The sequence below is a fragment of the Neofelis nebulosa genome, chromosome 15 (assembly GCF_028018385.1).
Source record: "Neofelis nebulosa isolate mNeoNeb1 chromosome 15, mNeoNeb1.pri, whole genome shotgun sequence".
Lineage (NCBI taxonomy): Eukaryota > Metazoa > Chordata > Mammalia > Carnivora > Felidae > Neofelis > Neofelis nebulosa.
Genome location: NC_080796.1, coordinates 42,417,580 through 42,435,597, shown reverse-complemented (window position 1 = coordinate 42,435,597; position 18,018 = coordinate 42,417,580).

The following is an 18,018-nucleotide window of genomic DNA, read 5'->3' as shown; positions in this document are numbered from 1 at the left end:
CAACTGATGAACAGATAAAGAAGTGGTGTGTGTGTGTGTGTGTGTGTGTGTGTGTGTGTGTGTGTGTGTGTAATGGAGTATTACTCAGCCATCTAAAGGAATGAAATCTTGCCATTTGTAAGGACATGGATGGGATGGGGCTGGAATGTATTATGCTAAGGGAAATAAGTCAGGCAGAGAAAGACAAATATCATATGATTTCACTCATATATAGAATTTAAAACAGATGAACATATGGAAAGGGGGAAAAGAGAGAGGGAAACAAACTATAAGGGACTATTATGGAGAAAAAACAAAGGGTTGATGGAGGGAGGTGAGTGGGGGATGGGCTAAATGGATAAAGGGTATTAGGGAGGGCACTTGTGTTGAACACTGGGTATTATACATAAGTGAAAAATCACTAAATTCTACTACTAAAAATAATGTTACACTAGCTGTTAACTAGAATTTAAATGAAAATTTGAAAAATATATATTAATATTAATAGATATAAAGGGAGAAATTGACAGTAATAGTAGAAAAATAGGGGATTTTAACATCCCACTTACACCAATGGACAGATCATCCAGGCAGAAAATCAATAAAGAAATGGTGTCTTTTAAGGATACATTAGACCAGATGAACTTAACAGATATATACAAAACACTCCATCCAAAAACAACAGAATACATATGCTTTTCAAGTGCACATGGACATTCTCCAGGATAGACCACATGTTAAACAACAAGTCTCAATAATTTTTAAAAGGCAGAAAGCATATCATGGATCGTTTCCAACTACAACAATATGAAACTACAAATCAATAACAAAAAAAAATTGGAAAAACACACACACACACCTGTAGGCTAAACAACATGCTACTAAAGAGCCAATAGGTCAACGAGGAAATCCAAGAAGAAACCAAAAAATACATGGAGACAAGTGAAAATGAAAATGGGACACAGAAAACCCAGTCTAAGAAAGAAATGTATAGCAATACAGGCCTCCCTCAAGAAACAAGAAAAGTTTCAAATAAACAATTGAACACTATACATAGGAACTAGAAAAAGAACAACAAACAAAGCCCAAGTTAGTAGAAGGAGGGAAATAATATCAGTACAAATTAAATAGAGAATAAAACACACACACACACACACACACACACACACACACACACACAAAGATCAATGAAATCAAGAGCTTGTTCTTTGACTCATTACAAAATAGAGAACACAAAATCTGAAACAAAAGAACGAATACCACAGAAATACAAATGATTATAAAAGAATACTGTGAAAAATTATATGCCAGCAAATTTGACAAACTAGAATAGAGAATAGGCAAATTCACAAAAACATCTAATCTTCTAAAACTGAATCAAGACAAAATAGAAAATCTGAACAGACTAATTACTAGTAACAAAACTGAATTCATAATCAAAAACTCCCAACAAACAGAAGTCCAGGACCATATGGATTCACAGATGAAATCTATTAAACATTTAAAGAAGAGTTAATACCTATTCTCCTCAACCTATTTCAAAAAATAGAAGAGGAAGAAAAGCTTCCAAATACATTCTACAAGGTCAGCATTATCCTGATACCAAAACTAGACAAAAACACCACAAAAAAAGAAAACCACAAGCCAATATCCCTGATGAGCAAAGATGCAAAAAACCCTCAACAAATTATTAGCAATGTACGTTCAAGAATCCATTAAAAGGATCATTCACCACAGGCAAGTAGGATTTCTTTCAGGGATGGTTCAATATTCACAAATGCAATTGATGTGATACACCACTTGACAAAAAAAAAAAGAATAAAACACATAGGATCATATCAACAGATGCAGAAAAATCATTTGACAAAATTCAACATCATTTCATGATAAAAAACTGTTAAAGTGGGTTTAAAGGGAATATACCTGAATATGAATAAAGGCCATATATGAGAACACCACAGCCAACATCATGCTCAATGGTGATAAACAAATTGTCATCTAAGATCAGGAAAAGATAAGGAGGTCAAGCTCACCAATTTTATTAAACATAGTACTGTCTGAGCCACAGTAATCAGAAAAGAAATAAAAAGCATCCAAATTGGGAAGAAAGATGTTATATGGTCACTACCTGCAGATGATATATATTACACATAAAAAACCCTAAAGACTCCATCAAAACCTATTAAAAGTAATAAATTCAATAAAGGTGAAAGATACACAATTATACACAGAAATTAGTTGTTTCTATACACTTAGAAAGAAGTAGAAGGAGAAATTAAGAAAATAATTCCATTTACAAATGCACCAAAAAGAAAATACCTAGGAATAAACATAACAAAGATGGTGAAAGAACTGTATTTTGAAAACTATACAACAATGGTGAAAGAAATTGAAGATGAGACAAATGGAAAGATATTCTATACTCATGGACTAGAGGAAACAATATGGTCAAAATGTCCATATTACCCAAAGAAATCTACAGATTCAATGTAATCTCTATCAAAATATCAATAACATTTTTCACAGGACTAGAACAAATAATGCTAAATTGTGTATGAAACCACAAAGACCCCAAATAGCCAAAGCAATCTTGAGAAAGAAGAACTAAGCAGGAGGTATCAAAATCCCATATTTTAAGATATACTACAAAGCTGTAGTAATCAAAACAATATAGTACTGAAACAAATATAGACACAGATGACAGAGAGCCCAGAAATAAACCCACATTTATATGGTCAATTAACCTACAACAAAAGAGGCAAGAATATACAATAGAGAAAAGACAGTTTCTTTAATATATGGTGCTGGGAAAACTGGGCAGCTACATGCAAAAGAATGAAACTGAACTGCTTTCTTACACTATACACAATAATGTAAATGGATTAAAGACCTAAATGTGAGACCTGAAACCAAAACTCCTAGAAGAAAACTTAAGAATTAATCCCCTTGACTTGGGTCTTAGCAACATTTTTTTTTTTTTTTAGATAAGTCTTCTAAAGCAAGGGCAAAAAAAGGAAAATTAAACCCTTGGGACTACACCAAAATAAAAGGCTTTGTGCATAGCAAAAGAAACCATCAACAAAACGAAGAAGCAACCTACTGAATGGGAGAAGATGTTTGCAAATGATATATCCAATAAGGGTTACCATCTAAAGTATATAAAGAACTTACATAATGCCAATGAAGAAAAAAAATCTGATTTTAAAATGGGCAGCAGACCCAAATAGACGTTTTTCCAAAGACCCAAAGATCACAAACAGGTACATGAAAAGACGTTCATCATCTCTAGTCACCAGGGAAATGCAAATCAAAGCCACAATGAGCTCTCACCTTCCACCTGTCAAAATGGCTAGAATCAAAAGCACAAGAAATAAGTGGTATTGAGGATGTGGAGAAAAAGTGCACTGTTGATGGGAATGCAAACTGGTGCAGCCAATATGATAAACAGTATGCAGATTCCTCAAAAAATTAAAAATCATGATCTAGTAATTCCTGGGTATTTACCCAAGGAATACAAAAATACTAATTCAAAAAAATATATATGCACCCCTATGTTTACTGCAGCATTATTTGCAATAGCCAAAGATTGGAAGCAGCTCTACTATCTATGGATAGATGAATGAATAAAGGAATGGCATATATACATACCATGGAACATTACTCAGCCATAAGAAACAATGAGATCTTGCCATTGCAGAACCATGGATGAACCTAGAGGGTATTATGCTAAGTGAAATAAGTCAAAGAAAGACAAAAGCCATATGATTTCACTTATCTGTGAAATCTAAAAAAACAAAAGAACAAACAAAAGCAGAAACAGACCCATAAATACAAAGAACAAACTGATGGTTGCCAAAGGAGCCCTAGGATGGGCAGCATGAGTGAAGCAGAGTGGGTTGTACAGGTGTCCAGTATTGAAATAAATAAGTCATGGGGATAAAATTGCATAACATAGAGAAGATGAAACAAATGTGGAAGATATGGTAATAGTGTTGTATAGTGACAGATGGCAGCTACACTTGTGAGCTAGGGAGGGGCAGAGAGAGGGAGACACAGAATCTGAAACGGACTCCAGGCTCTGAGCTGTCAGCGGGCTGGAACTCACAACCGCGAGATCATGAACTGAGCCAAAGTCGGCTGCGAAACCGACTGAGCCACCCAAGAACCCCGCCTCTAAAGTCTTTAATTGCCACTTTGGTTAAATGGATAACTAAATATTGTTTTCTAATGATCTGCAAAGCTACTTAATCAAATGTCCACTTTTTTTATGAACTTCCCAAAAACAGAATTTAAAATGAAATCTTTTGACCCCAAACTAAATTTTGAAATTTCTAGAAGGTCCCTGGAAAATCTCAAAGACTTTCTTCTGATAAAAGAGGGATGTTAAATATGTCAAACATATTTGTTATGTTAAATTACATGAGAAAGATTGTCAAACAAGTGTTGCTATACCTTCTTAGATAATATTTGTGTAAATATACATTAAGGCAAGTGTTCTAGAAATTATACAAAACTCCTAGAAATCTGTTATGTCCTGGTATGTTATCAGTTATAATTTCAGTTGTTATCTTGAAGTGTAGTAGGTCACAGAAATAATCAAATTTCCTTGTCAACTTCATGGTAATAAACTAATTAGATCTTTAGCCACTGCCATTTTTATTTCTGTCATTGACAGTTATTGTTTTACTCTGATGCTTTTGCAACAGTGTTTCATCTTCAAGGAGATTCAGGGAAAAGGCTCTGACAAGTACTCTAGAATAAAGTTCTCTATTACCTTTAACATCATACTACTGAACTAGGTAAGAATTTACAGATCTCTAAAGGAGAAACTGATATCTTCTTAAAGCAGCTTTATGAAGCTAAAATCAATAAATATTAATTACATGGGGCTGAACAAACTAATGAAGATGATTATAATTATCATGACTTTTTGTTTGAAATATTGCTGGTTCCTTAAATTTTATTTTCCAAATATTAGAAGACCTTTCCTCCTAAGCTAACTATGACTTATAGCAATTTGGTAAGTAATACCTATATAAACAGAATTGAAATATTTATCTTTTTCTCCCTACCTGACCCCTCCAGAATTAAGAAACTCTCAGTGAGTATTCTTATGTTTTCATGGCAACATATTTATTTGCATAAGTTCATAAGAATCTGTTCTTGTAACAGGACACCACTGCAAACATTGGTTATATTACCAAGGCTTTGACTAGAATGTCATATTTGAAAGAAAAACACATAGACTCAGAAACGACCAGACACCTTTCAGGAACTAAAATTGACCCTATTGAGCCAATAAAAAGCCTTTTGGAGGCCCAGGGTCCATAAGCTCACTTGAGCCATAGATGCACTGGGACACTGAAAAGAGAACTATGGTTTAAAAGGGCTAAGGAGACAGAACTTTGGAAGATGGTGGCATCCAAGACGGAGGCTCACCGTGTCCTGCTGATCACTTAGATTCCACCCACACCTGCCTAAATAACCCAGAAAACCACCAGACGACTAGCAGAACGGACTCTCTGGAGCCAAGCATAGACAAGAGGCCCATGGAAGACGGTAGGAAGGTCAGAGAGGCAGTGCGTGCTACATGGACTGGCAGGAGGGAGCCGGGGCGGTGGAGGGGCAGCCTGCCCAGTAAGGCAGAGCCCCTGAGTCTGACTTGCAAAAGCGGAGGGGCCAGACGGAGTGAGTTCTGACAACCAGCGGGACCTAACATGTGGAATGTTATAAGTTGACAGCTCTGCTTGGAGAGCGGGAGGGTGAGAGGACATCGGGAGGAAGAGGTGTCGAGCCCCAGAAGACAGGGCTCAGCTCGGCAGGGAACAAAGGCGCTCGTGAGCATCTCCCTCTCCCATCCCACAGCCAAAACCCCAAAGGGAACCAGGTCACCTAACTTGCTGCACCGCGCAAACACCCAACGCTGTGCTTCTGTGGATCCATCTCTCCAATGGGTCGGCCTCCCTCCCGGTGCTGCAGGGCCCCTCCCGCAGGGGACCACCTGCGGCAAAGAGAACTGAGCCTGCCCCTCCCACCCCTGTGTACCTCTCGGATCCACCCTGGCTAATATGCCAGATCCCATCAAAGCAGCACCACACCTGGCAGTGTGCAAGTAGCCCAGACAGGGGCCACACCACTCCACAGTGAGTCCTGCCCCTGGGGGAGGGGAAGATAAGGTACACACCAGTCTGTGGCCCCAGCGGTGGGCTGGGGGGGCAGACATCAGGTCTAACTGTGGCCCCACCCACCAACACAAGTTACTCCGGACAGCACAGGGGAAGTGCCCTGCAGTTTGGAGCCACCCCAGGCACTACCCAAAATGACGAAATGGAAGAATTCTCCTCAAAAGACACTCCAGGAAGTAGAGACAGCTAACGAACTGATCAAAACTGATTTAAGCAATATAATGGAACAAGAATTTAGAATAATAGTCCTAAAATTAACTGCTGGGCTTGAAAAACGAATAGAGGACGGCAGAGAATCTATTGCTACAGAGATCAAGGGACTAAGAAATAGTCATGAGGAGCTAAAAAATGCTATCAATGAGGTGCACAATAAAATTGAGGCGACCACAGCTCAGATTGAAGAGGCAGAGGAGAGAATAGGTGAAATAGAAGATAAAATTATGGAAAAAGAGGAAGCTAAGAAAAAGAGAGATAAAAAAATCCAGGAGTATGAGGGGAGAATTAGAGAACTAAGTGATGCAATCAAATGCAACAATATCCATATAATAGGAATTCCAGAATAGGAAGAGAGAGAGAAAGGGGCTGAAGGTGTCCTCAGAACTTCCCTGATCTGGGGAAGGAAAAAGGCACTGAAATCCAAGAGGCACAGAGAACTCCCTTCAGACATAACTTGAATCGATCTTCTGCATGACATATCATAGTGAAACTGGCAAAATACAAGGATAAAGAGAAAATTCTGAAAGCACCTAGGGATAAACACGCTCTAACATATAAAGGGAGACCGATAAGACTAGGGACAGACCTATCTACTGAAACTTGGCAGGCCAGAAAGGGATGGCAGGAAATCTTCAATGTGATGAACAGAAAAAAATATGCAGCCGAGAATCCTTTACCCCGCAACTCTGTCATTCAGAATAGGAGAGATAAAGGTCTTCCCAAACAAACAAAAACTGAAGGAATTCATCACCACTAAACCAGCCCTACAAGAGATCCTAAGGGGGATTCTGTGAGTGAAATGTTGCAGGGACCACAAAGTACCAGAGACATCACTACAAGCATGAAACCTACAGACATCGCAATCACTCTAAACCCATATCTTTCAATAATAACACTGAATGTAAATGGACTAAATGCTCCAACCAAAAGACATAGGGTATCAGAGTGGATAGAAACAAGACCCATCTATTTGCTGTCTACAAGAGACTCATTTTAGACCTGAGGACACCTTCAGATTGAAAGTGAGGGGATGGAGAACTATCTATCATGCTACTGGAACTCAAAAGAAATCTGGAGTAGCCATTCTTTTTTTTTTTTAAGTTTTTTTTTTTTTTAACGTTTATTTATTTTTGAGACAGAGAGAGACAGAGCATGAACGGGGGAGGATCAGAGAGAGGGAGACACCGAATCTGAAACAGGCTCCAGGCTCTGAGCTGTCAGCACAGAGCCCGACGCGGGGCTCGAACTCACGGACCACGAGATCATGACCTGAGCCAAAGTTGGCTGCTTAACCGACGGAGCCACCCAGGCGCCCCTGGAATAGCCATTCTTATATCAGACAAACTAGACTTTAACTTAAAGGCTGCAACAAGAGATGAAGAAGGGCATTATATAATAATTACAGGGTCTATCCATCAGAAGAGCTAACAATTATAAATGTCTATGTGCCGAATACGGGAGCCCCCAAATATATAAAACAATTCATCACAAACATATGCAACCTTATTGATAAGAATGTGGTAATTTCAGGGGACTTTAATACTCCACTTACAAACATGGATAGATCATCTAGACACACGGTCAATAAAGAAACAAGGGCCCTGAGTGATACATTGGAACAGATGGACTTGAAAGATATATTTAGAACTCTGCATCCCAAAGCAACAGAATATACTTTCTTCTCGAGTGTACATGGAACATTCTCTAAGATAGATCACATACTGGGTCACAAAACAGCCCTTCATAAGTATACAAGAATTGAGATCATACCATGCACTCTTTCAGACCACAGTGCTATGAAGCTTGAAAGCAACCACAGGAAAACGTCTGGAAAACCTTCAAAAGCATGGAGGTTAAAAAACACCCTACTAAAGAATGAATGAGTCAACCAGGCAATTAGAGAAGAAATTTAACAATATGTGGAAACAAATGAAAATGAAAATACAACAATCCAAATGCTTTGGGATACAGTGAAGTCAGTCCTGAGAGGAAAATGCATTGCAATCCAGGCCTATCTCCAAAAACAAGAAAGATCCCAAATACAAAATCTAACAGCACACCTAAAGGAAATAGAAGCATAACAGCAAAGACACCCCAAACCCAGCCAAAGAAGGGAAATAATAAATATCAGAGCAGAAATAAACAATATAGAATCTAAAAAAACTGTAGAGCAGATCAATGAAACCAAGAGTTGGTTTTTTGAAAAAATAAACAAAATTGATAAACCTCTAGCCAGGCCTCTCAAAAAGAAAAGGTTGATGACCCAAATAGGTAAAATCATGAATGAAAATGGAATTATTACAACCAATCCCTCAAAATATAAGCAATTATCAGGGAATACTATGAAAAATTATATGGCAACAAACTGGACAACCTGGAAGAAATGGACAAATTCCTAAGAACCCACACACTTCCAAAACTCAATCAGGAAGAAATAGAAAGCTTGAACAGATCCATAACCAGCAAAGAAATTGAATCAGTTATCAAAAATCTCCCAACAAGTAAGTCAGGACCAGATGGCTTCCCAGGGGAATTCTACCAGACATTTAAAGCAGAGATAATACCTATCCTTCTCAAACTGTTCCAAAAAATAGAAATGTAAGGAAAACTTCCAGGCTCATTCTATGAAGCCAGCATTACTTTGATTCCTAAACCAGACAGAGACCCAGTAAAAAAAGAGAACTACAGGCCAATATCCCTGATGAATATGGATGCAAAAATTCTCAGTAAGATACTAGCAAAACGAATTCAACAGCATATAAAAAGAATTATTCACCATGATCAAGTGGGATTTAAGAAAAGGTAAGAACCATAAGATCCTGTCAATCGATGCAGAAAAAGCATTTGATAAAATTCAGCATCCTTTTTTAATAAAAACCCTCGAGAAAGTCGGGATAGAAGGAACATACTTAAAGATCATAAAGCCATTTATGAAAAGCCCACAGCTGATATCATCCTCAGTGGGGAAAAACTGAGAGCTTTTTCCCTGAGATCAGGAACACGACAGGGATGTCCACTCTCACCGCTGTTGTTTAACATAGTGTTGGAAGTGCTAGCATGAGCAATCAGACACCAAAAGGAAATCAAAGGCATCAAAATTGGCAAAGATGAAGTCAAGCTTTCACTTTTTGCAGATGACATGATATTATACATGGAAAACCCGATAGACTCCACCAAAAGTCTGCTAGAACTGATACATGAATTCAGCAAAGTCACAGGATACAAAATCAATGTACAGAAATCAGTCGCATTCTTATACACTAATAATGAAGCAACAGAAAGACAAATGAAGAAACTGATCCCATTCACAATTGCACCAAGAACCATAAAATACCTAGGAATAAACCTAACCAAAGATGTAAAAGATCTGTATGCTGAAAACAATAGAAAGCTTATGAAAGAAATTGAAGAAGATATAAAGAAATGGAAAAACATTCCATGCTCATGGATTGGAAGAATAAATATTGTTAAAATGTCAATGCTACCCAAAGCAATCCACACATTCAATGCAATCCCAATCAAAATTTCACCAGCATTCTTCTCGAAGTTAGAACAAACAATCCTAAAATTTGTATGGAACCACAAAAGACCCCAAATAGCCAAAGTAATTTTGAAGAAGACGAAAGCAGGAGGCATCACAATCCCAGACTTTAGCCTCTACTACAAAGCTGTAATCATCAAGACAGCATGGTATTGCCACAAAAACAGACACATAGACCAATGGAATAGAATAGAAACCCCAGTACTAGACACACAAACGTATGGCCAACTAATCTTTGACAAAGCAGGGAAGAATATCCAATGGAAAAAAGACAGTCTCTTTAACAAATGGTGCTGGAAGAACTGGACAGCAACATGCAGAAGATTGAAACTAGACCACGTTCTCACACCATTCACAAAAATAAACTCAAAATGGATAAAGGACCCGAATTGAGACACGAAACCACCAAAACCCTAGAGGAGAAAGCAGGAAAAAATCTCTCTGACCTCAGCTGCAGCAATTTCTTACTTGACACATCCCCAAAGGCAAGGGAATTAAAAGCAAACGTGAACTATTGGGACCTCATGAAGATAAAAAGCTTCTGCACAGCAAAGGAAACAATCAACACAACTAAAAGGCAACCAATGGAATGGGAAAAGATATTTGCAGATAACATATTGGACAAAGGGCTAGTATCCAAAATCTATAAAGAGCTCACCAAACTCCACACTCGAAAAACAAATAACCCAGTGAAGAAATGGGCAGAAAACATGAATAGACACTTCTCTAAAGACATCCAGATGGCCAACAGGCACATGAAAAGATGCTCAACGCCGCTCCTCATCAGGGAAATACACATCAAAACGACACTCAGATACCACCTCACGCCAGTCAGAGTGGCTAAAATGAACAAATCGGGAGACTATAGATGCTGGCAAGATTGTGGAGAAACGGGAACCCTCTTGCACTTTTGGTGGGAATGCAAACTGGTGCAGCTGCTCTGGAAAACAGTGTGGAGGTTCCTCAAAAAATTAAAAATAGACCTACCCTATGACCCAGCAATAGCACCGCTAGGAATTTACCCAAGGGATACAGGAGTGCTGATGCATAGGGGCACGTGTACCCCAATGTCTGTAGCAGCACTCTCAACAATAGCCAAATTATGGAAAGAGCCTAAATGTCCATCAACAGATGAATGGATAAAAAAATTGTGGTTTATATACACAATGGAGTACTACGTGGCAATGAGAAAGAATGAAATCTGGCCTTTTGTAGCAACATGGATGGAAGTGGAGAGTGTTATGCTAAGTGAAAGAAGTCATACAGAGAAAGACAGATACCATATCTTTTCACTCTTATGTGGATCCTGAGAAACTTAACAGAAGACCATGGGGGAGGGGAAGGGGAAAAAAAAAGTTAGAGAGGGAGGGAGCCAAAACATAAGAGACTCTTAAAAACTGAGAACAAACTGAGGGTTGATGGGGGGTGAGAGGGAGGGAAGGGTGGGTGATGGGTATTGAGGAGGGCACCTTTTGGGATGAGCACTGGGTGTTGTATAGAAACCAATTTGAACAATAAATTTCATATTTAAAAAAAAAAAAAAGCCATACCTGAACAAGGTCCAGCTCACAGTGAGGCAAAAAAAACAAACAAACAAACAAACAAACAAACAAACAAAAAAAACCAAGCTGTGGTTTTGGGTTTAATTTTTACTATTTTATTTTTTTACTCTTTAAAATTTGTCTTTTTCTGTATTTTTTTTTCTTTTTTGTTCTTTCTTTTCTTCCTCTTTTTCTTCTCTATTTTTCACTTTTTTATGTAATTATTTTTTCCTCTTTATTATCTCTGTAAAAAGCCATGGTTTAAAAGAGTAACTTGCACTACAGACACAGCTCCAGGCAGCCAGCAAAAGTCACCAAGCACACACAATCTGCACAGGGCTCACCATATACAAGACCACTCCATCAACTTTAGGAGTTGTTGTTTTGTCTAATACACAGGAAAAAACAAAACAAAACAAACACATAAAGTCAAGCAAAATAGGGAGACAGAAGAATATGCTCCAAAAGGAAAAAAAAACTCAGAAAAATAAGTAAAACAGAGATAAGCAATATGGCTGATAAAGACTTTAAAGTAATGATTATAAAGATATGCACTTTGCAAGAAAAAAAGAATGGAAGTACTCAATGAGACCTTCAGTAAAGAGTTAGAAAATATTTAAAAGAACCAATCAGAGCTAAAGAATAGAATAACTGAAATCAAAAACACACTTCAGGGAATTGATAGTAGATTGGAGGATTTAAAAGAATGTATCAGTGATCTGAAAGACAGCAACAAAGAGGGAAAAGAATTTGAAACAATAAGGATAGATTAAGAGATCTCTTGGACAACATCAAGTGAACAAACATTCACATTATAGGGGTCCTAGAAGAAGAAGAGAGAGAAAGGTGCAGAAAATTTGAAGAGTGGTCCCTGGGAAGCTCAGATAGCTAAACATCTGACTCTTGATTTCAGCCCAGGTCATGATCTCATGGTTCATTAATTTGAGCCCCACTTTGCGCTCTGCACTGACAGTGCGGAGCCCACTTGGGATTCTCTCTCTCTTGCTCTCTCTAGCTCTCACTCTCGCTCTCTTCCTCTCTCTTTTCCCCTTCCCTGCTTGTGCATGTGCTCCCTCTCTCTCAATATAAACTTTAAAAACATTTTTTGAAGAATAACTGAAATCTTGACATCCAATTTCAAGAATCAGAGTCTCAAACAAGATGAACCAAAGGATGTCCACACCACACACAGCACATAATTAAAATGTAAAGTTAAAGATAAAGAGAGAAACTTAAATACAGCAAGAGAGAGAAAAAAAGAAGTTACCTACAGGGTAAAATCTCTAAGACTATCAGAGATTTTTTAGCACAAACATGGCAAGCCAGAAGGAAATGGCATAATATATTCAAAGTGCTGTAAGGAAAAAAAAAACCTACAACCAAGAATACTCTACCCAGTGAGGTTATCCTCAAGATTTAAAGAGGATAGATCAAGAGTTTCCCAAAGAAAAGATAAAGGAGCTCATCATCACTAAACCAGCCTTATAAGAAATATTAAAGGGACTTAAAGAGACTTCATTAAGTGGAAAAGAAATGGTCATACAGATATTAGAAAAATATGTATAAAAATATGACAACATAAACATAAAACATGGAGAAGGGAATAAAAAGAGAAGAGTAAAAGAGGAAAAAAAGATTTTTTTCTGTTTTATTTTTTTCAGAACATGTTTGAACTTAAATGACCATCAAATTAATATGGAGACCTATTTACTTAGGATTTTATATATGAACCTCATGGTAAGCACAACCCAGAACCTATGACAGATATATGAAAAATAAAGTGAAAGAATCCCAAACAAACATTTCAGATACTCATGGATCACAAAGAGAACAAGAAGAAACAAAGAGGTGCAAAAACAATCAGAAAACAAAATTTTTATATGGTAATAAATACATATCTACAATATTTACCTTAAATATAAATGGCCTAAATGCCCCAATTAAAAGACACAAGATAGTGGAATGGATTTAAAAAAAAAAAAACCCACTATATGCTTCCTAAAAGATATTCACCTCAGACCTAAGGACACATACAGACAGAAAATGAAGAGATGGAAAAACATTCGCCATGCAAATGGAAGAGAAAAAAAAAAAAAACCCAGGTGGCAATACTTATATCAGAAAAATAGTCTTTAAAACAAAGACTGTAATGACAGATATAAAAGAGTACTACATAATGATAAAAGGATAAACCAAACAAGAGGATGTAAAAATTGTAAATATCCATGCACATAACACTAACGCACCTAAATACATAAAGCAAATGTTAATGGATATAAAGAGAGAAATTGGTGTTAATACAATACTAGTAGGGGACCTTAACACCCCTACTTAGATTAATGGATAGATCATCCAGATAATCAATGAGGAAGCAAGGTCTTTGAATGACACATTAGACCAGATGGACATAACAGATATATACACAACAGAATACACATTCTTTTGGAGTGCATGAAAATCATTCTCCAGAATAGATCACATATTAGCCCATAAAACAAGCCTCAAAAAATTGAAGAAGATTGGAATCATACATATCATACACTTTTTACAACCACAACAGTATGAAAATAGAAATAAATCACAAGAAAAAAACCTGGAAAAACACAAACATGTGAACAACATGATACTAAACAACCAATGGGTCAATGAAACAATCAAAGAAGAAATTTAAAAATACATGGAGAAAAATAAAAATGGAAACACAATGGTCCAACATCTCTGGGACACAGCAAAAGCAGTTCTTAGAGGAAGCATATAGCAATACGGGTCTACCTCAAGAAACAAGGAAAACCTCAAACAATCTAACCTTACACCTAAAGGAAATAAAACAAGAACAACAAAGCCCAAGGTGAGTAGAAGAAAGGAAATAATAAGTATCAGAGAAGAAATAAATGACATGGAGACTAAAAAAAAGAGAGAGAGAGAGAAAGAAATCAATGAAACCAAGAGCTGGTTCTTGAAAAGATAAACACAATTGACAAACCCTTAGCCAGACTCAACAAGGAAAAAAGAGAAAGGGCAAACTTAAATAGAATCAGAAATGAGAGAGGAGATGTAACAACTGACAGCACAGAAATACAAAAGGATTATAAGGGAATACTACAAAAAATATATATGGCAACAAACTAGACAAGCTAGAATAAATTCCTAGAAACACAATCTTCCAAAACTGAACCAAGGAGAAACAGAAAATCTGAACAGACCAATTACAAGTAATGAAATTGAACTGATAATCAAAAAAACTACTCAAAAAGTCCAGGACCAGATAGATTCACAGGGGAGTTCCACCAGACATTTAAAGAACAGTTAATACCTATTCTCAAACCATTGCAAAAAATAGAAAAGGAAGGAAAGTTTCCAAATACATGCTATCAGGCCAGCATTACCCTGATACCAAAACCAGACAAAGACACCACCAAAAGAGAGAATTACAGGCCAGTATCCCTCATAAACACAGATGCAAAAATCCTCAACAAAATATTAACAAACTGCATACAACAACACACTGTAAAGATCATTCACCATGATCAAGTGGAATTTATTCTGGAGATGCAATTCCTATTAGAATACCAACAACATTTTTCACAAAATAGAACAAATAATCCTAAAATATGTAGGGAACCACAAAAGACCCCGAATAGCCAAAGGAATCCTGAGAAAGAAGAACAAAGCTGGAGGTGTCACAATTTCAAGACATACTACAAAGCTGTAGTAATCAAAATGTTATGGTGCTGGCACTAAAATAGAACACAGATCAATAGTACATATAAACCCACATTTATATGGTCAATTAATCTACAACAAGGGAGGCAAGAATATACAAAGGGGAAAAGACAGTCTCTTCAATAAATGGTGCTGGGAAAATGGGACAGCTACATGCAGAAGAATGAACTGGACCACTCTCCTACACCATACGCCAAAATACACTCAAAATTGATTAAACACCTAAACATAAAAACTGAAACCATAAAAATCCTAGAAAAGAACACGGGCAGTAATTTTTCTGACATTAGTCACAGCAACATTGTTCTAGACGTGTCTCTTTAGGCAAGGGACACAAAAGTAAAAATAAACTATTGGGACTACATCAAACCAAAAAGGTTTTGCACAGCCAAGAAACCATCAAGAAAATAGAAAGACAACCTACTGAATGGGAGAAGACATTTGCAAACAATATATTTGATAAGGGATTTATATCCAAAATATAAAGAATTTATACAACTCAACACCAAAGGTCAAATAATCCAGTTAAAAATGGGCAGAAGATATGAATAGCTATTTATCCAAAGAAGACATATAGATGTCCAGCACACACTAAAAATGCTCAACACCACTCACCATCAGGGAAATACAAATGAACCACAATAAGATATCACTTCTTACCTGTTAGAATGGCTAAAATCAAAAAGACAAGAAAAAAAAACTGTTTAAGAGGATATGGAGAAAAAGGAGCCCTTGTGCGCTGTTGGTGGGAATATAAATTGGTTCAACCACTGGAGAAAACAGTATAAAGGTTCCTTGAACATTAAAAATAGAAATACCATATGATCCAATAGTTCTGCTATTGGGTATTTACCAAAAGACAAAAACAAAAACACTAATTTGGCTTCCTTTTGGCCAACTTCCAGTAATTTGCCAAAATGACCAACACAAAAGGAAAAAGGAGAGGCACCCGCTGTATGTTCTTTAGGCCTTTTAGAAAACATAGAGTTGTGCCTTTGGCCACATACATGCAAATCTATAAGAAATGTGATATTGTAGATATAAAGGGAATGGGCACTATTCAAAACGAATGCCCCACAAATGTGACTGTGGCAAAACTGGAAGAGTCTACAATGTTACCCAGCATGCTGCTGGCATTGTTGTAAACAAGGTAAGGGCAAGATTCTTGCCAGGAGAATAAATGTAGGTATTGAGCCTATTAAGCAAAGGTATATATATAGATAGGTAGATAGATATATCATAGATAGCTAGATAACGAATATACATAGCCACAAAGAAGAGTAAGATCTTAACCATTTTTGACAACATGAATGGACCTAGAGAATATTATACTAAGTGAAAGAAGTCAGACAGAAAAATACTGTATGATTTCACTGATATGTCCACTCTAAAAAACAAACAAAAGCAGAAATAGACTCATAAATACAGAGAACAAACTGACGGTTTCCAGAGGGGAGGAGGTGGAGGGATGCACAAAACGGATGAAGGGAAGTAGGAGGTACAGGCTACTAGTTATGAAATGAATCAGTCATGAGGATAAAAGGGGATAAAGGGTACAGCATAGAGAATATAGTCAGTGGTATGGTAATAGCATTGTATGGTGACAGATGGTAGCTACAGTTGTGGTGAGCAGGACATGACACATAGAGTTGTCAAATCATTGTGTTGTACACCTGAAACTAATGTAGTGTTTCAACTATAGTTCAATTAAAAAATAAAATAAAAACAGGGGTGCCTGAGTGGCTCAGTCGGTTAAGCAACCAACTCTTGATTTTGGCTCAGATCATGATCTCACAGTTGTGAGATTGAGCCCTGGAAAATACCAGAACCAGTCACAGACAAGCTAGATTGCATTCCATTCTTACCACAAAAGCAGCAACTCAGAAACTGATAATGACTGGATATTGGAAACAGCACATATCACATATGAGAATATTAAAACACATTTATGAAATAAATAGGAAGAGTAGAGAATTTAGATGGAGACCCATGAGGCAGTCTTTATTTCAAAAATGCTGTCAGAACTTATAATACCATCTCATGAGGGCTCTGGATATAAACTAGAGTGCCTATACTCACAAGGGTTTACAACACTATCTCTGTGGACTAAAACACCACAGGACCCCCAAATATTACCCAACTGTATTTTGGACTAAGAAGTTCCTGTGGTCCAAAAACAGACACCAACCAATTAAGGGCTCACCCAGGTACTCTATGAGCCCTACAAAATTCAGAACCACTGACAGAAAGTAAACTAATTACACCTAAGCTACAACAGCCTATTCTGGAATGGGTAAAACAGACCCCTGACAGAGAGAAGCTACTCCTGACCATAAAGTCCTAACATGGAAACGGTATATTTCCAAGTGGGACAAATAGATTGAGGGTCAGCTTTGTGTGAACTGAGAAAATCTCCACTATGCCAATAGTGGACTTGCCAGAATTCCTGAGGGCAAGCCTATCCACGCTCCAGCAGTTGGGCAATGGGGACTGCCCTGGTCCCTGGCACCCAGTAATGCCTGGTTTATACACACATCAGCCTCCATGACACCATCTGGAGAATGCTGGCAGCCAGTAGCCTTGAGGACTAATGATGGTCTAACCCTGACAGATTCAGGCTTGAGAAATCAGCACAATATGCTGAATTAATGGCCATAAAACTAACTGATGAACAATCTGTTAAAGAAAATCAGAATGACCTATATCTTTCTCAGACCCATGGGAAATAGCTGTTGGAATAGCTCTTTGGTCAGGAACATGGTGGGGAAATGACTGGAAAATAGGAAATATGAACATATGGAGTAAGGATATGGCAGAAAATAGCACTGGCTGA